Source organism: Sapajus apella, unplaced genomic scaffold (genome assembly GCF_009761245.1).
Source record: "Sapajus apella isolate SASKATOON/1434 unplaced genomic scaffold, GSC_monkey_1.0 scaffold60, whole genome shotgun sequence".
Lineage (NCBI taxonomy): Eukaryota > Metazoa > Chordata > Mammalia > Primates > Cebidae > Sapajus > Sapajus apella.
In genome coordinates this window covers 7,649,796-7,674,423 of record NW_022437000.1, presented here as the reverse complement: position 1 = coordinate 7,674,423, position 24,628 = coordinate 7,649,796, and the positions used below count along the sequence as shown (strand labels likewise).

Sequence of the window (24,628 nt, the reverse complement as noted above, 5' to 3'; positions counted from 1 at the left end):
TATTAAATCAAACTTTACTGCTCATTATGTCTTTGTTCTTAAACTGTGCTCTTCTAAATTCCAGAAGGCATATTTTCAGTTCCTAACAAATTTTATGTTTAAAACAATGTGTTAAGAAATATAGTTATTTTATATTTGTGGTACACTTTTGTTCTTGAATGTTGCATATGTCATGATTTGGATAACTCATTTAGATGCTCTTCCTCATCATAAAATCTAAGATGTTACAGTGTCACACTGGTGAAACACTGCGTACCTCTAATTTAAAACTAGTTACAATGTTTTTGGTAGACATATTGGGTTAGCGTTTTTTCCCGAAACCCTTTTTGATTTGCACTGGAGTTGTGATGGCTCAAGATTCTGCAAAACGGGTAAATTTTTGATAGTGCTGGCCACCACTCTGTGGTTGAGCCTGGAAACCCTGAATGCTGTCGCCCTATTTCCTGCTGTGACCCCAGAGGCTTAGACTGTGGATTGCAAGGTTATTTCTCTGTTTCTTCCTTTAAAAAGTGAGATTAAAAAATTGTTTTGCCAGGACATGGATAAAAGGATTGATGGAGACATTATAGTATTCATTTAGAAATCCATTCTGTTTCTTCAAAAGACTGTATGTCAATAGAAGAGAGGAGAGCAGAGAAACCAAAGGCTGTGTTGAGGCCATTTCTTAAAGTGTCCTTATTTAACAGAAGGAAAAGCTTTATGGGAGGACTTCTGATATTGGTTGCACTTTGTGATAAATTAGAAATTATTTAATAAAATAATTTGAACAAAGTACAAGAAAAGTTTGTTTTAAGCACCTACAATACACTAGTCACAGGAGATGTGAGTGTGGTCAGTCTGGAAAGGAAAATTACAGAATATTATAGTGAGAGCCAAACAAAAGTGTGTTGTATGTGTGTGTGTGTTTTACAGGAGATGAGAAGTTGGATGAAATAAAATGATGTTTAGGAAAAATAAAAACAGCCAGGCACTATGGCTCACGGCTGTAATTCCAGCACTTTGGGAGGTCAAGGTGGCCAGATCTATTGAGCTCAGGAGCTCAAGATCAGCCTGGGCACTGGGCGACATAGTGGGACCCATCTTTATAAAAATTAATCTGGCATGGTGGCACACACTTGTAGGCCCAACCACTCAGGAGACAGAGGTGAGTGGATCACCTGAGCCTTGGAGGTGAGGCTGTGGTGAGTCATGATCACGTCACTGAATTCCAGCCTAGGCGACACAGTGATATCCTGTCTTTAAAAAAAAAAAAAAAGGAAAATGGGAAACACTTTCTTTTAAGCTGAGACCTGAAGGATGACTAGCATTTCAGTGGAGGGAGTACACTCTATAAAGATGGATGGCAAGGACAGAGGCTTACACAGTCACCAGGATACCTTTAATATTAGCTGTTCAGGCTAATTACCAAGAACAGAAAAGCAACCCATTAGCCATTTGAACGCAGGTATTGCAACCACAAATAGCTACAGAGAAGAAAAATGGAAATGATCACTCAGTAAGATGCACTTGAGGTCCAATAGCTCAAGTCAGTAAAAAGTTTTAAAAGTATTGCTATCATGTTTCATCAACCTGAAATTATTCACAAGCCAGATAAATTATCATTTCTGGGACATGCAGTGACATTTGATTAAGTAGTAATTATACCAAAAGCCTGATAATAGAAAGAATGTATTAAAATAATGCGAATGACGGTCTATTAGAATGTTACCCATAATAGAATGGTTCAGCCACAGGGACCTCATTCATACTGAATTGGTTTTATGAAACGATCTCTCTTAAAATGAATGTAGTTCAACAGAGCTTCAAGATGGAAGAATGCAGCACCCAACACCTTCCCTATTCTAAGTCAGCAGGCCAAGCCCCATCTGAGTGGGGACAAGACGCCAGGCTAGCTATAGCCAATGGATTAAGCAAGGCACCAGGCTCCCCTTTCTGTAGGTCTTGGTGGCTGCTGGTATGTAGAGACAGGTAAAAGCTATAATCCTCCTTGCCTGATAGCATAGTTGCAGGCAATAAGTAGTACAACTTTTTAAAATTAGCAACGGGACATAAAGAGAGTCATAACATCTATAAATATAATAAAAGTCTGAGTTCTCTTTTCTGACCTTTGTTGATGATAAAAACCTTCAATGTGTGATTTTGGGGGCAGGTGTTCTTGGGACAGGATCTGGCTGGCTTGGCTGGGTCATGTGAGGAAATCCTCTAATTAAGGTTACCTTCAGGACTGAGTGGAGACACTATCCCTGGGCCCCATGCTGAAGACCACACATTCATTCTATGCTTTCTGGTTTCTTATATTCTGTCCCTGAAGAGCCTAAAGCCCACCTGTAGTATTCTGTAGGCAATTCACAAACCTTCAACACTCATTTTAATAGGAAAGCTAATACAACACCCATTATGTTCCTCAATCCTCTCAGTGTGGTCTTCCATAAGGAACCTGATTCCAGATCTAGAATAATCTACTGGCTATGAATAGGACAGTTCCTTAACCCAGTCTCAGTTTTCATTGCTGTAAAATGGGGAAATGGAGAATTGTTCTAAGAATTAATTAAAACGGGCCAGGCATAGTGGCTCATGCCTGTAATCCCAGCACTTTGGGAGGCCAAGGCAGGTGGATCACAAGGTCAAGAGATCGAGACCATCCTGGCCAACATGGTGAAACCCTGTCTCTACTAAAAATATAAAAATTAGCTGGGCATGGTGGCACGTGCCTGTAGTCCCAGCTACTCAGGAGGCTGAGGCAGGAGAATTGCTTGAAGCCTCGAGGCAGAGGTTGCAGTGAACCTAGATGGCACCACTGCACTCCAGCCTTGCCATAGAGCAAGACTGTCCAAAAAGAAAAAATCAATTAAAATGATGCCTATAAATCACTTATACAATCTTCAAGTAGAAAAGGTTAATCATTAATAAAGATGATAATTTACATGGCATTACTGTAATGCCTGTGATTGGCCCAATTTTCATGCACCAGGAATGCCTGAGAAGCTCTGTTCAGACCAGCTATGCGTCAACATTCTCATTAATTGGAAGGAGAATGGAAGAAAGCATAAGCAGTCTAATTTCCATTACACTTTGCTTCAGGTGCACTAAGATGTGACTGATGCTAATTTTTCCAAATGTTAGTTATTTAGGTGGGACTCAAATCCTAGCCTCTTGATTCCTGCTTCCTAGCATTTCTGCCTTCAAAATTGTTTTCACTACCACAGATTGTTTAAAACAATTGTTTAAAAATTTGTATATTTTTTTTTTCGGATGACTTGAAGCTAGTGAAATGATTTGATGAAAAATATTAATATATATATACTCCTATTCATATATATATATCACATATATGTATATATGTCTGTCTCAAATATCATATATATCAAATATCATATATATGTACATATATGATATTTGAGACAGCGTTTCTGTCTCATTGCCCAGGCTGGAGTGCAGTGACATGCTCTCATTTCGCTACAACCTCCACCTACCAGGCTCAAGCAATCCTCCTGCCTCAGCCGCCCCAGGAGCTGGGATTATAGGCACATGCCACCATGTCCAGCCAATTTTTGTATTTTTAGTAGAGATGAAGTTTTGCCATGTTGGCCAGGCTGGTTTTGAACTCCTCACCTCAAGTGATCTACCTGCCTCAGCCTCCCAATGTGCTGAGATTACAGGTGTGAGCCACTGCACTCAGCCAGATTATATTCTTAAAAAGATAAGTGATTGTATAATAAAGCATTGGAAGTCAAGGAAAAAATCAGTTCTTCCATTTGCTTTTCCTCAGCTCTATTGGACAAGCATTATATTCCATGAATTATTTTTCTTTAGTCAAAAGAAAATTAATTACAAAAATATTCCATTGCTTTTCCTCAGCTCTATTTGGACAAGCATTATATTCCATGAATTATTTTTCTTTAGTCGAAAAAGGGTTATAAAATGTCTCATAAGATTGTCTTGAGTGTTAATTTTAAAATAGATGTGAAAGAACTTGGAACAAATAAATACTTGGAAAAGTTAGCTTGTCATCATGCATTCTGATTTCAGGCCATTGTACAATTTTACATTGTTTGTATTATTTTAATTTTATTTTTTATGCATATGCTATTGGATTATGCCATTTCGTCTTATAATATGCACACTACACTTCTCAAAAATACAGTAAATGGTTGTGTCCTAAAAAATATTTAGAACATGGAAAATAAATCATATGTTAACTGAGTTCTTCCATATTTTTAGAGAAGCCACTGATGATTTCAAGATAGCACTTGACTGAACAGGCTGTTTTTGGCAGGATGGAGTGGATTGCAATAGTCATCTTTACAATTGATTCAATTTCTTCAGCAAATCAAATTTATGGCAATAGACATAAATCATTTCAGATGGCTAGAGTGAATAAATTGACTCATGCAGGTTTTGTTAATATTGTGGTGTAGAAATGATCTACATGGCATTGAATAATATACCTTGAGTTATTAAACAGTGGATACTTTGGCATAACTGTCACATATCAATAAATTTAACTTCAGCTCTTCTTTAATGAATTATAATTTCTTTAGAAATAATATAAACTATTGGAACGTTAGAAATAGTTCAGGAAAGTTTGGCTACTGTTTCTTGAGATTACATGTTTATCTACTATACACACACACATGCACACAAACACAACTCACATGCGACATTCTATGAATCAATGCATGGTGAAGAAATAGAATGTTTTGATTAATCCAGTCACTCCTCTATGCAATGATATTATCTAGTAGATGAATATTTTCTTGGAATTTAAAGATTTTCTTCTAGAATTTTGCCTCTGAATGTGCACAAGTGCCCTAGATACTGCTTTGAACAGCTTTTCTTCCCCCCACTCCCAGAAATGTAGTACTTTAATCTGCTAAACAGAAAGTTAAGTACAAGGTCGAGTATCTTAAGAGAGATCTCAGAAATGCAAATTTGAAGTTGTCTCTGGTGAGTTTAGGTAAGCATATTAAATCTAGAGGAAAGAAAGGATTAGAATAAGTTTTTAAAGGATTTTCATAGATAAAAAGCAAAATATTTTTAAATGATAGGCCTTTGAAGTACATCCTTGATTAGAAGTATGAGATACCATGATTCAGAAAAACAATAGGAAGTACTGAAAAACACTGTCAGTGTGGTAGGACAATAATGAAAATTAAAATTCTCTAAAGCCACTATATTTCCTACTGCTGAAAAAATTTCTAGAGAAAATAATTTTTGTTTGTTTTCATTTGTCTGTTGCCTAGGCTGGAATACAGTGGCACAATTGTAACTCACTGTAACCTTAAATTCTTAGACTCAAGGGATCCCCCTGCCTCAGCCTCCTGAATACCTGGGACTGCAGTCACACGTCATCATGCCTGGCTAATTTTTCAATTTTTCATAGAGATAGGGTCTTGCCATGTTGCCCAGGCTGGTCACCTCCTGGGGTCAGGCAATCCTCCTGCCTCAGCCTCCCAAAAGTCCTGTTTTCCTAGAGAAAACAAAGGCTTATATATTTTAACAGTCTCTTGGATAAGTTAAAATTTAAAACCAAAAATTAGGCAAAAAACAAAACAAAACAAAAAAAAAAACGGTGGCTCAAGCCTGTAATCCCAGCACTTTGGGGGGCCGAGGCAGGTGGATCATGAGGTCAAGAGATCGAGACCATCCTGGTCAACATGGTGAAACCCCGTCTCTACTAAAAATACAAAATATTAGCTGGGCATGGTGGCGCGTGCCTGTAGTCCCAGCTACTCAGGAGGCTGAGGCAGGAGAATTGCCGGAACCCAGGAGGCGGAGGTTGTGGTGAGCCAAGATCGCGCCATTGCACTCCAGCCTGGGTAACAAGAGTGAAACTCCAACTCAAAGGAAAAAATAAAAAATAAAAGGGAAGGATAACCACAAGACCAGGACAAGCACAATACAATGAAATGTTTTCATACTTAAGTTGTTGTGCATTCCTTTTTTTGAGAACTGTTTCTTGCAGGTCAGCTGTAGTACAGGTGCTAGAGTCAGCTGTGGGCTGTGAAAACAGGGAGGCTTTCATTTCATCCCTCACATTCTGATTAGGGGGTAAGTGAGTAGGAGTCATTGGAAGACTTTAAGCAGAAGTCGATCAGATTTGTGTTTTAAAAAGAGCTATATGAGAACAAAATGGAGAAAAAAAATTGGAGGTGGCAACATCAGAAACAAACTCAGAGGCAGATCAAATAACCATTTCTTAAGTCTCCAAAAATAAGCAACAGTTATATAAGAGTGAAACTGTGCAGCGCAGTTGAATTTTCTCAATAATTTTTAAATGGTGATTTGAAGATGAAAGCCTAAAATGAAGCAAGATTGGTGAAGTGTCTTAAAATTTGAGTGGAGCTTTTAGAGCTATTCAGCAGACACTGAGGAATTATGCATACAGTATTCTTTAATGGAATTATTTTAACACTAATCAGATGTTCTATAGCACAGAAGCATTTGCAATTTTGTGAGGATAGAGACTTGAATCCTGCTGCTGGAAGTCTGGAAGGTCACAGTCCCGTAGTGGTCTCTTAGCAGGTCCTTGCTTGTCAATACTCCACTGCTCTAGCAATAAAGTCGAAAAATGTCATCGTGAAAAGATCAGTGCCAAATGTTTTTATTTTTGTGGGTAAAGTAGTCATTTTCCTTCTTCCATCAATATTAAACATCCTAATGATGGACCTTTACATTTGAAGAGTGGAGTTTCCGAGATAAATTAGTGAGTTGAAGAGAACAGACTGGCTTAAAGAACAGAACAGAAGCAATTCTATTTTTCTGAATATTGAGACAAAAATATGAGGACATGGCAAGGGATTGATGTTGAGTATCAATCATTTCTCTGTAGTTTGTGCAATTTTCCCTGCTAGAAGAACATCTCGATCTCCACTGGAAACATTAAATTTGCTTTGTGAGTTGAAGAAAAAGCTAAGCTTAGCAAGTTGGTTCCAGGCGCTTAACACTGATTTCAGGAATAATTAGTAAGATGACTTTCTGAGGATTAAGATATTTCCCAATTTTTTTTTCTATGGAAAAGCAGTCCATTTCATTTTCAGACCTCTGCGTGGTAAAAAGTTACACTCAACTGAACTGAACTTAGGTTACCACTAATTTCCATGGGTTGTTCCTGGCCCTGAGTCTAGAACTACGCAGATTCTGCCTGTAATGTCTTTCATAACACATCCTTTCAAGTGTTTAAAAAGCTTCCAGTCTTCCTAAATGGCATCTTATCAAAAATAATCATTTCAAATCTGGCATCATTTTGAGATACAATACCTGTTAATACTTTTCCGACCATAGTTCTATCTACATCCCTGTTTAAAATAAGAATTCCAAAACCTTAAAAAAGGTGTATATTTCATTTCTGTCACATTAGAGCAGCTAAGGTAGAGTGATATGTTTCCTCTCTTTTCTTATTAATGGAGCCTTAGCTTCTGGTTTGTTTGCTTTTTGTAGCCATGCTACCCATTCTATTAGCTTATCATGGAAATGGAGTGTTTGTTAAACTAGGACTTCTTGTCTTGTGTTTGTGAAGATTTCACCTGAGATCTCTGTATTTTTCCAGGGACAACAGTTATTTCCATTGGCTGGTCATGCGAATCCAACCTTCTTTTGTTTATGCTGTGCGATTCCTTATCTCCTTTGAGTTGGTATTTTTCCTCTTCAACATTTTCTAGGATAAACTTTGAACAGCTCTATGCTCACCCACATGTAATGTGGATAAATCCGCATACAATTCTATCTCTTATCCAAAAGACTGGATAGTATACCTTGTCAAATGCCTCATTACAAACCATAAAGAGGTCTTAAAACATAAATAATCCATGGCATCAGACCGCATACAGTAATTTTGGATTCTTGTGATGACTTATTTTTAAGTAAACAAACCAGTCATTCAGTGCTAGAAATTAACTGTGGGCTACCATTATGCTACCTATTCTCTAATTCCTTTTGTTTTCCCTTTTGAATTAAAAAAAAAAAAAAAATGACCTCCATTTGTGATTTTCTGGCACCTCCACCCTAATCCGTGGTTTGTGAATGAACACCAAGGATGACTGAAGAACAGCCTAAGAAGGGAGTTCTTCCAGCAGCCTCCTGGGTGTTCTCCTCTGGTCCTGGGAAACTCAGATTTCAATTGGCTCACACTTTCTCTCTCCTCACACAGTTTATATTTCACATTTCATAACCATTCCCTGTCCACTCTTTCAAGCCCACAGTTCTCCTATAAAAAAGGAGATGAGCAAAATGGAGACTGAGTTGCTTTACCATTCATAAACCACCTCCTTTCAAAATGATCCCTAATACAATGTCATTTCTGCTCCAATAGTAACATTTGCTCCACCAGATTCCATTGAGGCAAGGGTGTTCCTGTCCCCCTGGAAGGCTGCACAGCTGTGGATGCTGTAGACCACACTTGGGTATACCCAGAACTTTTATTTTTTTTGATATCTACCACAGGCTTCGCTTTCTCTTTTAAAGCTTAGCTGTTTGTTTGCAGAACATACTTTACCCACAGATGTAAAAACGTTTGCTATCCTTTTTTGATAAAGGTCTTCTAGATTTGCTTCACCCATTTTAACTTTTTCTATGTGTCTTAAAATTCAGCATGCAATAATATTTTCAACTTGTCCACATTTTAGACTTCCTTAGCTTATTTCTATTCACGTAAAATCCTTTTTATAAATATTGACAGGAAATACCATTTTTAATGATATCACCAGTGATGAGTTGAAATACTGCCCTTGTCTGTTCAATGAGTGAAAGGTATTTTCTGAGCTATGAGCTTGAAAACTAAAAATAAATATTTTAGAAGATATAATGGCTCCTGGTGAGACAATCTTATTAATATAAATTCATAGATATTCACACAGAAAAGCAGCGTTGGAGATCATAAGATCATTAAGTTCATCTTATGCTTTTGTTATAAGAGGAAAGCCTGCAATCAATAACAATGCAATGGGTGAGTTTTTCCTGTCATAGATCCTTTCATGGGACCTGGAATATAGTACTTAGTGAATGCTCATAAACCATTGTTCCTTACTCAAAGGAAGCCTATTCTTTCAATAGTAATAATGAAGGAATAATAGGAATAATTGCTGATTATCTCAAGATATGCTTATTATTACCCATTCTAGGTTCGTCATGATTAACTATTTAATGTTATTTAGGTTAAACTCTGCAACTAAGGAGTTGACGCAAGGAAGTAAGAAAATGAGTCAAAGATTTGGAAGAAGTTCATTTGAAGTTGTTGGTTATACTGACTAACAGCATAGTAGGTCAGAAAAAGATGATTTTGTGGGTTAGTTTTTGTTTGTTTTTGTTTTTTTGTGTGTGGAGGTGGTGGTAGGAGTAACTAAGGAAATAATTCCAAAGGAAGGGCTATTGATGGGGTACTTTTCTCCTGAATTGTATAGTTTTCAGATTTATTTTAAAGGATTAAAATGGCCATATTTTCCTACTGCCAGTCAGTGACTGTTTATTTCATATGTACATATTTAAAAGACGCCCTAGAGAAGGGTATATATAGTATTGTACAATTAGCAAGTCAAAAGACTGGAGATTACCTTTCCTAGAACATCCCTTCTATGTCATCGCTCCATATGCCATGCTTTTACCAAGAGGCTTGACGTTTATATCTGGTGCCCTTGTTCTGTTCTTGAAGCTCCTACAAAATGCCTCAACTTTGGTGTGTCACAAGTACTTCACATTTCAGCCCTTTAAATTGACCTTGTGGTCATTCCATTCACTCCTGCTTCTCCTCATTAGATTAGTGCTGGCCCTTTTCGCCCATTCACCTAAGTTGGAATCCAAGCATCATCTTAGAAACTCTCAAAGTGATCAGGGGAGCCTAAGGGGAGGTAGAATGTAGCAGCTAAATGTACACACAGTGATGCTCAACTGCCCTGGTTTGTAATTCTGAGCCCACCATTTACTGACTGCATGACCTTGGACAAGTAACTTAAATCTTACAATACTCCTATTTACTCATCTGTATAATGAAGATGACAATATTAGAACCTACCTAATATAGCTGTTATGCATATTTAATTAATTAATAATTGTTTTTAAATGTTTATATGTTTTTCTTTTTGTGTTTATAAACCTCTAAGAACAAGGCAGCAAATAGCATAAGCAGTTTCTTCTCATATTTAATTAATCACCAGTTTTAACAAGTATACTCCTTACATGCATCTTTATCTGTTCCATCCTGTTTCTCCATTGGTGTTCCTCGCTATCAGTGCTTGAATTCAGGTTCTTGTCATGTCTCCATGAAATATTGCAATTGTCATTTTATTAACCTTCCCACTTCTGCTCTTTCCCTGAATTCGTTCTCTGGCTGAATGACCAGTCTGGCTGAATGACCCCTCATTTTATCACAAAATTCCCCCCAACGCAACCCTAATGTTTTTGATCGGATTGTTTATGATGGCCAGAGGACCAGTTGGCCCAGCCCTATCTCTTTGCACATTCTCCCTCACATCTTTCAATTGAACAGTGCTGAGAAATTCCGTCTCCATCTTTGAACACCTGATGTTAGGACTGTGACTTAGCAAACTGAACTCCCTGAACTCTGCTGCTTAACTAAAATTTTCTGGACAGTTGTTAAGTCTGTGTAGAAACATGTATGTAAGAATGAATCTTGGAAAAATAAATTCACTTCCTTAAAAATGGACATAAAAATGGCAGCAATTATACTGTGTGCATTGTGCTTGCTTTATGCCATAGGTGGTCCATGTTGATTGAATCCTTATTGTCGTTTTATGAATTTTACTTAAATATTCTTTATTAATGAAGCTTTAGGTTGCCCCTGTATTTTTTAATCTCAGTTTTATCTAATTGTTTCATCTCAGTTTTCCTAGATAATTCCCACTTATCCTGTCTTTATCGTATGGATATTATAGTTTAATTAATTTTCAATAAGTTTTTATGTGTTATAAATATGCATATGTTATATGCTACTATTTCTTATAATAGTCTCGTATATTCTCTTAATGTAAGTTAAGAATTAATGATCTAAATCAAACTAGAAATGTAATCTGTTCTGCCATGTTTCTTAATTCCTCCAAACTAAGATTGAACATTGTGTTTTAGTATCAGAATCTGGAGACAGATTGGTTTTAAAACTTGCTTCTAAACGTGATTCCCAGGAATTCTACATGTTTTTAAACCTCTAATTTGTTTAAACCTCCTATATGTAAAATTGTTATAATGTTATTGACAAAATACGTAAAAATCGATACCTCTCTCACTGGGATCATAGAATGGTTTTGTTAAAAATCAGTGATTGGCACCCCAGTACAGATACACTTTAATGACAGTTTATTGAACATGTATTAAAATGTCTTCTTAGACAAGTATGTATGTCTCAATAAATGATTTTATGCATGAGTTGTCTAACTCTTGAAAATACTTATATTATAATCTTGATTATTACTGTGTCTTTAAGCAATCACAGTCTACTTCTAGATAATCTTTCATTTTACTAAATTTTGTCACAAATGATAAAAGATTAAGTATAAAACTAAGTATTATGTGAGTTCTTGCAGAATCAGAATTATAGTCTTGGTTACTAATGTTTCTACAATAATGTTAATTAAGTTGTAGATCTAAATAGCAATCAATAATTTTTCTCATTTCCTGAAAAGATCTTTTATTTGCATTTCTAAAAATCTTCTAGAGTGTTTGCTTTTCAGTACTTCCATGTATTGCTTATTGTGGTCATTGCAATGATGATCACAATGATGACAATGGAAGATTTAGGTGTTATTCGACACCTAATGTATGTAAAATTAGGCAGCCAGCTGCAAATAAGTCAGCAGTAAGCAGAAGAAGTGGATTCTTAAAAACAGAAAACTACAGCTTTAAGTCCTAAGACTTATTTTAAGATATTTATGGCTTCAATTCATTTACCATTTTCATTGGAAAGAGATATGCTCATTTTTACCACTTTGGAAAAAAGAAGCCAAAAACAAAAATAATTTCAAGCAAAGAGAGATGCTAACCACTTTTTAAAAACCTGCTAAGTAAATAGAGATGGAAGCTGAGCATAGAAAAGAACTGCAAAACGTTCAAGCCTCACTCTTGGTAAGGTTGGAAGACCTGAGAGGATTACATTTCAGTTTTTCAAATAGAAAACACTTATTCAAAAGAAAATCTAAAAAAAAAGTAAAACCCAACAAAGTACCTTGGAAATTGCATTTGCTCAGTGACAATATAACATGGACTGTAGTTTTTATGTATTTTACGTTTTATGACAAAGTAAGTATACAAGAGAAGACTGTGAAGGTAGATTATGGAAGACTTTCCAAGTCAGGAAGAGAAAGCTACACATGCAACAAGAAAATATTATTGGGATGAGTATTAGAAGGTAATAATTAGTTCAGAGAGTCTGACTCAGAGGAATGAGTGAAGCCGGGTACATATTTATATGGTTATATTTATAAGAAAACATGAAGAATGTATTACTATATGTAAATGAAAAATAGTAGAATTCTTTCATTCTTTCACTATTTTTATTTTGATACAAAGTAAGAGCATTGAGAAAGGAGCCAATTTGAGGGAAAAGGTCATGTTTGTCATATTTTAAATTTTGTTCAAGTTGAATGTAATTTAAAGTGAGAGCTGAGAATTCTTACAGAGTAATTAACTGTTGGAGCATATTGTAGGAGTCCACCGGGTAACCTCCTTAGGAGTGTTTGGGTTGATATTTCATAGAAAAATGAAGGAGCATGGTGAAAATGCTTTCAGCTTCGTTACCTTATTCCACCACCACCAGATGACAATTTTATGGCTTTGATTCCACTATTTGAATTATGTGAGCTTTCATTCATTGGTTCATTTCTCAATTCAACTAATAGTCTCAAGTGCCCACTAAGTGTTTTGCATTGTACTATGCACTGAAGATGCTAGCAGTTAATAAGCAGGGTTCCTTCTGGGGCAGAGTCTAATGGGGAACATAAACAGGTATAAGACAATGAAACCCTGTGGGATGAGCTCAGTGACAAACAAAGTGTCTACCTAACCAAGACGAGGGAAGGAGGTAGTTTTCAAGAGAAAATTATGTCAATGCTGAGATAATTGGAATAGGACTCTTGCAGAGAAAGAGTCAAGATACATTCTATTTAAGGGAGGGTCATGTATGAGGGGGTCAGAGTCAGATGGGGTAAAAGTGCTCAATGTAGGATCTAAAGGAAAATCAATCTTTCTGCAGAATCAAGATGAGGGTGGAACTAGGGAGAAGAGACAGGGAGTATAGACAATGGTCCAATATAAAACTAAGAGGGGCTAGGTAGGGGAACTCCCAGAGTCTCATTAAGAAATTAGTACATGATCCTGAGGCAAGGAAACAAGGAAAAATTTGCATTTGCAGGAGATTATTCAGACCATTAGGTGGAAAGTTGGGGAGGCCGGGGGGTGGGGGGATGGTGGCAAGGCCTAATTAGAAAGTGATCCTAGAGTTCTAGGATGGGATGCCAATGGCCTTTGCAGGGATAGTGATTGTGGGGCTGGAGAGAAATGGAGTGGATTTGAGAGACATTTAGAAGATGGTCCAATGGTAAATCACAAACACTCAATGACTTGCTGTTGTACTTTTTTCTTTCCTTGTTCTAATTTGCTTTAAAGTTATTTTAACTTGTAGTTATTAAGAACCACACGTATCTGAGACAAGTCTCCATCAATTTAGAAAGTTTATCTTGCCAAGGTTAAGGACACGACCCTGACACAGCCTTAGGAGGTCCTGACAATATGTGCTCGAGGTTTTGGGAGCACAGCTTGGTTTTATACATTTTAGGAAGATAGGAAACATCAATCAGTATGTGTAAGATGTACATTGGTTTGGCCTGGAAAGGCAGAACACTTGAAGTGCAGGCCTCCAGGTCATAGGTAGCTAAGAGACAAAAGGTTGCATGCATTCCTTTGAGTCTTTGTTCAGTCTTTCACTAGATGTACATGTGAGAGGAGGGTAGAGAAAGAGTCACTTATGCCTTAATCTGGCTCAGTGAGTCTATATGTTTACATAAACATTAGGGTAGAGAAAGCAATGAGATATACATTTGTCTCAGGTGAGCAGAGGGATGACTTTGGATTCTGTCCTTTCTCCCACACCTGTGAAGATAAGCTACCAATTTACATTGCTAGGGTGAAATCCAACAGAACTGTTTTAGGGTAAAGATCTTGAGATCCACAAGGAATTTTCTTGTGAGCAAATTGTGAGGGAGGTATGTGGTTATTTTTCATTGCTGTTGTTTGTTGGTTGGTTTTTAATCTTTATAGCAATCTTATTTATGAGTAAAATGGGAGGCAGGTTTGCCTGACATAGTTCCCTGCTTGACATTTCCCTTTGGTGTAGTGAATTTGAGGTCCAAAAATTTATTTTCCTATCACATTATGATTACAGTCTTTTCAATCTGAAAACTCATGCCTTAATACCTGGAAAATACATTTCTGTTTTAAAAAAATTGCTGTTCCTTATTCCCTCTGTTCTATGTGTTTGGGAGTTTCATGAGTTGTTTCCTATTCTTGATCTTGTTCTTGGCCATTTCTTTCACTTCTTTTTTTCTTTGTTGATTTCTAGAGATTTCTCCATTTTGTCTCAAGTATTCTATTTTTAAAAAAATTCCAGCAATTACATTTTAAATTTCCAAGAAATCTTCTTCTCTACTTTATTCACCGTACTTAGTGTTTGTGTCATGTTGACAATTTCTCCAAGATTTCCCTTGTTGGTTTGCTTTGCTTTCAGTCTCGTTATGTAGGGAGGTTTCCTCAAATACCTTGTGATACTTCTTATTATGTAGTTAGGAATAAGGCACTAAAATAGCTGATTGGATAATTTTATATTGGTAGATGATAATTTTCACATCTTTCCAGAATTCTCTGTGCAAATTCACCAGAGTGGCCGCTTACTTGAGTTCAGCTTTCTTACTCTGCTAGGTCAGTTACCCCTTCTCCATCTTGTTTTATTTCTTCATGTGTTGTGATTCCAGGTTTTAGATATCTCTGAATTTCTTAAAAGATGTAGGTTTCTACTCTGATTTTCCTTGACAATATTGCTATGATTTCTAAGTGCAGAAAACAGTTTGGGAAATGCCTAATTTTGCAGTCTTAAACCAAATGTCTGCTGTTCAATTCAATAATTTTTAGGCTTTTATTGAGCATTTTTTGGGAAACTCTATTGTGATGATTTAGCTCAGATATTACAGTATAATTAAATAAATGATTAAATACAGTTTAGTGTTAACAAAACCCTTTTGTCTAATGGACTACAGTCTTTACATCTAAGCCAGTAAACCTCTTATACAAAATGAATACTATGTTAATTAGAAAGTTTATAAGTTCTGAGATACTGTATGTTTTAAGACCTGACAGTTTTCAAATTAAAGAAGCAATATCAATCCTTTTACTTTTAGATAGGTCTAGAACTGACATGCAGTTTTAATGGTGTTTAAACTTGAGAGCAAACATGTTTATCTTTAAAAGGAGCCTGCTGTAACAGGAATTATCTTTCTGTACAAAACATCCTTTACTGCTCCTTTTTTTCATGTAGACTGTAGATGAAGTACCTTCAACCAAAAAATAATACAAACAGTACTGATAGTGGAGATGGGAACAGCTGAGGAACTGTCTCATTTCTTGGAAAAAAAAAATGTGTTATGACGTCATTCAGGATATTTGGCCAGCTCTGAGTTTCTTTTTTATCAGGTTGATACCTTTTTTTTCCTCTAGCCATATTTTCTAATTTCCCACTAGTCCTTTCATATAAGGTCTTAAATAGTCACAGATGGCTGGCCATGGTGGCTCACGCCTGTAATCCCAGCACTTTGGAGGCCAAGGCAGGTGGATCATCCAATGTCAGGAGTTTGAGACCAGCCTGAGCAACATGGTGAAACCTCATCTCTTCTAAAAAAAATAAAAAATAAAATAGCCAGGTGTGGTGGTGAGCATCTGTGAACCAGCTACTTGGGAGGCTGAGACAGGAGAATCGCTTGAACCTGGGAGGCAGAGGTTGCAGTGAGACAACATTGCAGCACTGCACTCTGGCCTGGGTGACAGAGCGAGTCTCTGTCTAAAACATAATAATCACAGATGACTTTATTGTGTTTTATGATAAAGTGGTTGATATATGTCCATATCATATCATGTACAAAGAAACCCAGGATTTTGTTGTTGTTCCTCTTCTAGTTATTTCAGCATTATTTTCATGTCAAGAGAACTGCTGTTCTACTTTATTTTTGATGTAATGAAATTCATGGTAATACTTTGGTAATACTTTGATATAAGAACATTACTGGTGAAAAGAAAAGAAAATAACTTTTACTTCTTTTTTCAATGTTTTAGGAGAAATTACTTCTTTTTATTTTTTATTTTTTTGGATGAAGTCTCTCTCTGTCTCCCAGGCTGGAGTGCAGTGGCGTGGTCTTGGCTCACTGCAACCCCCGCCTCCCGGGTTCAAGTGATTCTCATGCCTCAGCCTCCCAAGTAGCTGGGATGACCAGTGCCTGTCACCATGCCCAGGTAATTTTTGTATTTTTAGTAGAGACAGAATTTCATCATGTTGGCCAGGCTGGTCTCAAACTCCTGACCTCAAGTGCCTTGGCCTCCCAAAGTGCTGAGGTTACAGGCGTGAGCCATCACACCCAGCCCAGAAGTTACATCTTGATACTTCAAATATCAAGACATTAAAGGCAAAACACACACACACACACACACACACACACACACACACACACACACAACCTAACCCAACATTTGCATACCGTGTGGAATATGTGGTACCAATCTGGGATGTTTGAGCCAATACATCAGAGTATTGTGCTTTTAAAATGAAGAAATAAAATAGCTATAAAGAGCTGCTTAATTAGCTGGGTGTGGTGGCGTGCGCCTTTAGTCCCAGCTACTTGCAGGCTGAGGCAGGAGAATCGCTCGAACCCAGGAGGCGGAGTTGCAGTGAGCCAAGATTGCACCATTGCACTCCAGCCTGGCAGAGTGAGACTTTGTCTCAAAAAGAAAAATAAAAAAAGAACTGTTTAAGAGGAATCTTCACTACCATAAAACTCTGAGGACAAATATAATTTTAAAAGAAAACACTCTGTACTACCGTCAACATGAGGCTGAAATTTAAGCTACATACTAACCAAATTCATTAAATAAGCAATGTGTTTTTAAAGAATTTGCTGTATGTTCCAACTATATATTATAGTCAGTGCTCTGGTGAGCAAAATGTTAACTGAGACTCAGAAATGAGAATAATCACACAAAAATGAAGCTGATTCTGTCTGCTAACCACCAGTTTCCACATTAAGTTTAAGGCAAACTGCCTCGTATTTGAAGGTCTTCAGCTCGACCTTCCTCGCACCTGCTCTTCCGATGAACCTCTGTGTAGACCTCTTGTGAGGATAATGCCAGTTCATTAAATGTCAGCTCACACTTTCACACTTTCCTGAATCAGATAATAAACTCTGCCTTTTCTTGCCTGTGTATGAGTCTTATTTGACTCAGGACTTTTCTCAGAATTTTAAGAAAAATAAAATGATAGTGATCACAGTCTTTGGCATTTAGAAGCAGGAATAGTTCTGGTCATAATTCAAGTGGTCAAGAACTCTGTATGCCTGTGAATGTGAGAGAGAAATCACAAGCGTTGAATGACATCATACTGAAAACCACTTTGTCCAACTCTTTTGTTTTTAACTTCTTCTGTGTACAGAGAAAGCATGTCACCAAAGACAAGTGTTTTTTGCTCATTGTTGTATTGTTTATTCATTCATCAACATTTTTGATGGTCTACAAGGTTTCAAACAGACAGAAAAATGAATAAGATGATGTACTCACCATTAATGAGCTGCCTGATTCGTTAAGAATAGAGTTAGATAAATAGACAGGTATATTTCTTGGGAATGGCACCATTATAGAAGATAAATCCACAAGCAGACAAGAATTATTTGATCTACAGCCTAAATGCCTTCCATTGAATTAGAAATCAAATAAGCTCAACACCTCAAATGTTTTTCAGGAATTAAAATAATGGGCAGATAAGACAGAGTTGAAGTCTGAAGAGCATGCTAAGGCATGAAAAAAAGGAATGTCTGGCTGCCCATTTGCAGGCATTGGCTTGAGAAAAACAACCTATAGGTTATCTGTGCTCTAGCAAGCCATCTTTTTGCTAATGTAAGTCATGTTGTGTTCCATCTGTGGTTAATAAATAGCTTTCATATTCAGGATGGATTTTCAGGAAAGACATTGGTTTGATTTCGTTGCAGTTGAGGTTGAATATATTTTCAGCCACTGTTTGAGCACTTGTATTTCCTTTGTTCCAAATTATTGCTTTACACTCTTTATCTATAAATTTTTAGAAACATAGTCTATTTGTAATTTATAGAAAACTGTTGGCAATTTTTATATGGTTACTAATATTTCTTAATTTCTTTTTAAAATTTTTGGCTCTGATTGCTATGGACATTTAAGCACTAAAGTGTAGAAAAGCATAAATGCAAAATAAAAAAAGTAATACAGAAATTTATTTCCAGCGAGTGCCTGCATACAAAATAATGGAGGTATGCAATGGCATTAACACTGTATTTATTCTCCCCACCCCAACACACTGGTAGTATAGTAAGGGTGTCACATGACATATTTTATAATATTAATGACTCTTTAGAAGATAATCATAACAGCATTAATGACAGTTGTAATTTACATCACAAGTTACAGTCCAATATACCAGTTTGAGGTAATGAACTGCCAATGATCATGAATCACAACAATTTATATATCCACTTACAATATGTGTATTAATGAACAGATTTTCTTTAAGTGTATTGTAAGAACTCTTTAGCAGTTAGTCAGGAATCCATTTTATTTGTGTTAAAGATTACCTAATTCTCCCAATTGTTCAAGAGTGAATTGCCCTCAGTGCCACAAAGAATGATAAAGAACAGTAGAGGCTTAAGACGGATTTCATTTCCTTGTTCAATTTTCTGTCATCCATTTCAATGTCATTATAGCACCAGCAGTGGTTTTTTTTAATAAAAAGGAATCATGGAAATATGATCCAAATAAATCAATCAAATGAATACAAAAATATGATCCTTCCTTTAAGTTAGTTTTTCTGCCTAATTCGGGATGCTATCCCGATGACAGTGCCTGGTAGAATCAATTAAACTGTAACTCTCCTCTTTCTCTCTCTGTTCTCTCATCTCAGTCCCAAGTAATAGACATCTTGGGATCTATAATGTAGGTAATACTGTTGTCATGACAAACTGAACAAAAAACAAAACATTCTTCCTCATTAGTAAGGGGGAAAGCGGAACGCCAAGCACAGCAGAAGCCCAGGGCCTCTGGTTCTCCAGTGTGGGTGCGTATTGAGCTTGAAAGCTGCAATGCTGGTCCCACTCCCCTAAGCTTCTTATTTAACTGGTTCTTCTTTCATGGTGTGCAGTATGGGCACTGGGATTTCCAACCTCCCTAGGTGAGTCTAATGGCAGTAAAGGTTGTGAACTGCTGGTCTAAGGTTTTACACGTCATTCACTTGTGGGCACATTTTGAATTCAAATGATTAAGAGTCCTGATGTAGCATGGCATTAATTAGAGAAATAGGCACATCTGCCTTAGAAGTAAATGGACTTATAAATATGAAAACATATAATGGACTTTAAATAGGAAAACGTGTTATTAAGAAAAAAATATGTAAAGTCAGGCATTTCAGGGGAGACTTAACACGGCAAAGATATGTTCTGTTTTTGTGTGTGCGTGTTTTGTTTTTTGTTTGTTTGTTTTGACACAAGGTGTCACTCTGTCGCCGAGGCTGAAGGGCAGTGGTGTGCTCACTGCAAACTGGACCTCCCGGGCTGGGTTCAAGCCATTCTCTCACCTTAGCCTCCCAAGTAGCCGAGACAACAGGCAGGCACCAACACACCCAGCTGATTTTGTTTATTTTTATAGAGACAGGGTCTCACCACGTTGCCCATGTGGGACTCAAACTCCTGGGCTCATGCAATCTGCTCACCTTAGCTTCCCAAAGTGCTGGGATTACAGGTGTGAGCCACCTCACCTGGCTGACATATTACTTTGAGAAACAAAAGGTACTCTTAATTCTTATGATAAAATTATCAGATAACATTTTTTTCTACCAGTTTATTGAAAATAAAATACCATTCATTTTTGCTGTGGCGCTGGTTGTGGTCATAGTTGCTGTTGACGGAACATGACCAGAGCCTCTTCCCTTAGTCCTCAAAACAGCAAATGACATTTTTGCAACCCTAGGTGTTTAAAAATCATTGAACTCTCAGGTTCCATTATTAATACCAACTCATCACTGATACCAAATAATAACAAAATCATTGCCAGAATTCAAGCATGAAAATTACTGTGGAACCTGATGGTTGGCTTTGACTGTTGCTGTGTAATCCTCAGGTCTGTTACATCAGCCATACATGGGAGGTGGGAACAGCTTTGTGATTTGGTTCCATTACCACTGTCCAATAGCAATCGTGTTAATGTGAGAAGTCATACCATGTTGTTTTTGTGGTTGTCGTTGTTTTTGTCTATCTTGTAGCTTTTCTTTGGTTACAAAGAAGAAAGGACTCTTTTAGTTATAATAAGTAATTACTATGGGGTAACTTTAAATTTCTAATTCTAGAAATTTTCAAACATATATAAAGAAATAAGAATGGAACTAATGCATTTTTATTCACACATCACCGAGCTTCGTTAGTTATCAATATTCTGCCATTCTTATTTAGTTTGTACCTCCACCCACTCTCCTCACCCCTAGTTGATTTCTTATTATTTTACAGTGTTTAAGGTAAAAATTACCTCCATCAAAATGCATACAACTTAGCATTACAGTTTGGCCAAGTGGATATTCTGGTGTAATCTATGCATTTTCACAACATAAAGCATTTTATCTTCCAAAGTGTCTCCCTCTTATTACTCCCCACTCAGTCCCCAACCTCCAGAGTGGCTCTTATGTTTCCACCTTTGATTATTTTTCCTTTTGTAGAATTTTAGATGTTAAGAAATATACAATATATATATTTCTGTGTCTGGCTTCTTTTGCTCAATATAAAGTCTTTAAGATTCATTGTTGTTTTATGTGTCACTACTTTATTCCTTTTGATGGCTGTGTAGTATTCAGTGGGACCATGTGGTTTAATTTGGCAGCACCATGACATTGTACAGGATTCAGGGTCTTTCTGCCATCTTCACTGTGTGTACAGGATTCAGGGTCTTTTCTGCCATCTTCGCTGTGTCAGAGTTAAAATTTCATGGATCCAAGCATTGTCCTTTTATGACATCTAAGGCATAACCAGAAGATAAGTTTAAAGACTTTGAGATTTTTAACTTAGTATGAGTAAATATAATTAGCAGTTTGATAAATAAAAAGATTGTGGATAAAATGATGCCATTTATTTTAGAAATCCTATTATTGCATAAGCAATCAGCATTTTTAACTTCAGCATGTTAATTGCCAAAACAACCTTTACTCTGAAGTTGCTCAAAAAGGAACTGATAAATGTGAGATTTTATGATTTATGATGTTGTTTTCTTTAATGCAATCAGCCTAAAGAGGCTGAAGAAAAATATGCTTTTTTGGGTCCCTAAGCAAAGTGCCAGACACATTGTGGAGATACTGTAAATGTCTGTAACTCTGCAATGTGGTATGATTTACTAACTTACAACCAGCTAATTGGGGATTGTGAGGCTATGACTATAAGGAGTAAGCAGAAGCTTGACTGGAAATGTTGATTTTGTTCAAGCAACTGTTTATTTTGAAAACTATTGGTCACATTCATTTTAATAGCTTATTATCACCATGCATACTGAACAACCTCATTTGGTTCTTGTCATTTTGTATTCAGAAAAAAGACTCCAATAAGACCTCCTAAGACTTTTGCATTTATTTTCCAGTAGTTAGCTTGTGTTCATAATTACCTAATGGCCTTTAGTGCGTTCACAGAATAATAACAACAGTGATAAATAATAAATAACATTTACATAGAGCTACCAAGGTGGCAAAGCCCCGAACTTTCTCCAGCAATTGACATTCTTATCACTGCCGTCTCATTGACACTGCTCCCTTGGCTGACCAAGATCTTGTAGATGTACTTTCTCACTTAACTCTGTCTCCTTTAATTGGATTTTTTTCCCTCCTGCTCTTAAGTGTCATTATTATTCATGTATTTTAAGAAGCAGTAGACTAGGAATGAGAAAGTAAAATTTCTGGTCTTGGATCCACATTTTAAACATTTATGGTGGATGTCATTAAACCTCTCATGTTGTTTCTGCAGTTATACAATGAGCATTTTCATATTTTCTTTGTTAATTCCACAGATTGCTGTCATTATCAATTGAGATGACATATCCAGGTTCTTTAAAGTAAAATGCAAGCTTGAGGCACTGCACTTACTCTGCTCTCTGTATAGTTTCAGTGAATTCGTCTACTTTGACAATTCTCTCTCTCATTTATTTGATTACTCCTAAATTTAAAACTTATTCTTTTAAAGCTTTTGGCCCAAATTCCAATTTTTATTTCCAGGACTTATATGTCTATATTGATTAATACCTCAAATTCAATACCAAGCAACCAATTGTGACAACCAGAGCACATGAGAGTGGTCAGATGGAAACAGAAGGTGCCTAATTTATGAAGACTCATGCTTCCTGAATGTAGATCTGCAATATTAAGAATATTAATGTAACCAAATCGGATTTTCAAATTCACCATTTTCCACTTGTATTGCTCCTGAATCATATAGGCTAAATGTTATGGTTCAAATGATATGCTCAGAAGAAATTGTAAATATGTGTGTAATTATTTGTACACACTAAGTGAGAAACTAAACCCAGAGAAATAGATTGTATATGGATAGATTTGGCAAAAATACTCTGACAGTGAATAATAAATTAAGGAAATAATTTCAGATATAATTACTAAAAATACAGTAGTGTTTAGATTACTCAACTATTTTAATATCCCCTAGAAAAAAGAATTCACTCTGCTAAAATATAGTATCTACTGTATTTCTGAGTGGACTTTTTCTAAGTTAAATTGTTCAGAAGGGTAAAAAAAAAACTTCTTGAAGAGAACACTTAATCCTTCATGAATTTTGTCCCGTAATGTGGCCATAGGCTATGCAATTATGTCACAGGAATGGGACTGTAGAAAAAGAATCTACATTGCTTTGGAGTTTGTAATAATGAAAACGGGATGGTGTTGAGTCCATGAGTCTTAGAGCTTTTAGGAACTTGAGAAATCTGATTTAAACATTTCAGGTATTTTTTATTCTATAGCTATAACAACAAACATCTAAGACATGAAGTGAAGAGGAAATTAAAATAATTCTATGTATAGCACAAATATTCTGATGCCATTCTTTATTTTTATTTTAGTTTATTTTTTTGAGACAGAGTCTTGCACTGTTGCCTGGGCTGGAGAGCGGTGGTGCGATCTCGACTCACTGCAACCTCCACATCCTGGGTTCAAGCGATTCTCCTGCCTCAGCCTCCCAAGTAACTGGGATTATAGGTATCCGCCACCATGCCCAGCTAATTTTTGTATTCTTAGTAAAGACAGGGTTTCACTACGTTGGCCAGGCTGGTCTCAAACTCCTGACCTCATGATCCACCCGCCTCAGCCTCCCAAAGTGCTGGGATGACAGGCATGAGCCACTGCACTTGGCCTGTTTTTATTTATTAACCTATACAGTTTAGGCAGAAGTATAACATACCTATAGAAAAGTGAATCAAATATTGTCTCTAGCTTGATGTGTTTTTTTTCTCTTGCTCTTTAGCTATTTGATTTGTAAATTATTTTTTTTTTAGTTTTGTGATGAGAATTTAATATCTGCAATATATAAAAAAATCCTACAGCTCAACAACAGAGATACCAAAGATGGGCAAAGAACCTCCATAGACATTTCTCTAAAGAAGATACGTAAATGGCCAAGAAACACATGAGAAAAAGATTAAAACCATCAGGCATAAGGAAAGTCAAATAGAAACCACAGTGTGGTGCCACTTCAGACCTAACAGGATGGCTATGATAAAACCAAACAGCAACAGAACAAAACAAAATAGAAGATAATGACACTGAGCACGTCATGCAAGTTCAACTCATGGCTGTATGTCAGAATTTGGCAAACTACAGCCTGAAAGTCAAATTTGAGGCACAGCTTGTTTCTGCACCATCTTCAAGCTAAGAATGTTTTTTAGGTTTAAAGTGTGTATGTGTGTGTGTGTGTGTGTGTGTGTGTGTGTCAGAGAGAGAAAAAAAGAAAAAAAGAGAGAGAGAAATCATACATGGCCGGCAGTGCCTAGAAGATTTCCACTTGATACTTAGTTTTGCCCTGGCAGGCACATTAGCTGGGGGAGGATCACCTGGATCCAATGCAGATTAAATTGTTTTGAACATAGATTTTCAGGTTTATTTTATTAATATTTTTTTTTCATTTGATCTACTTTTGGTTAGCTTTGAGGTCTTCACCAGATCTCATTCTCTTTGCTAGATCCTAAACTGACATTTTTCCCTCTCATTTTTATTGTAGCCCCAACATTGTAATTTCTCACCCTTTTGGATACCAGTTATTGCTGATTTTAGCCACCACCACATCACAGCTTAAAGTTAAGCAAATTCTTCACATGAAAATGG

At 36.6% G+C, this 24,628-nt stretch overlaps 1 protein-coding gene, 1 long non-coding RNA gene and 1 other non-coding gene across 4 annotated transcripts in view; 2 read left to right on the top strand and 1 right to left on the bottom strand.

Annotated features, from left to right (window-relative positions):
• Window positions 1–24,628, top strand: part of FAM155A (family with sequence similarity 155 member A) — a 669,060-nt gene that overhangs the window by 519,191 nt on the left and 125,241 nt on the right. The gene's annotated exons all lie outside the window — the stretch shown is intronic.
• On the top strand, window positions 8,698–8,765 carry LOC116528926. The gene has a single exon (XR_004259285.1). It is a non-coding gene; the product is annotated as a small nucleolar RNA SNORD31 (small nucleolar RNA).
• LOC116528904 lies at window positions 14,601–15,831 on the bottom strand. Its single transcript, XR_004259270.1, has 2 exons — window positions 15,225–15,831; window positions 14,601–15,127 (listed from the first exon to the last, which is right to left on the bottom strand). It is a non-coding gene; the product is annotated as an uncharacterized LOC116528904 (long non-coding RNA).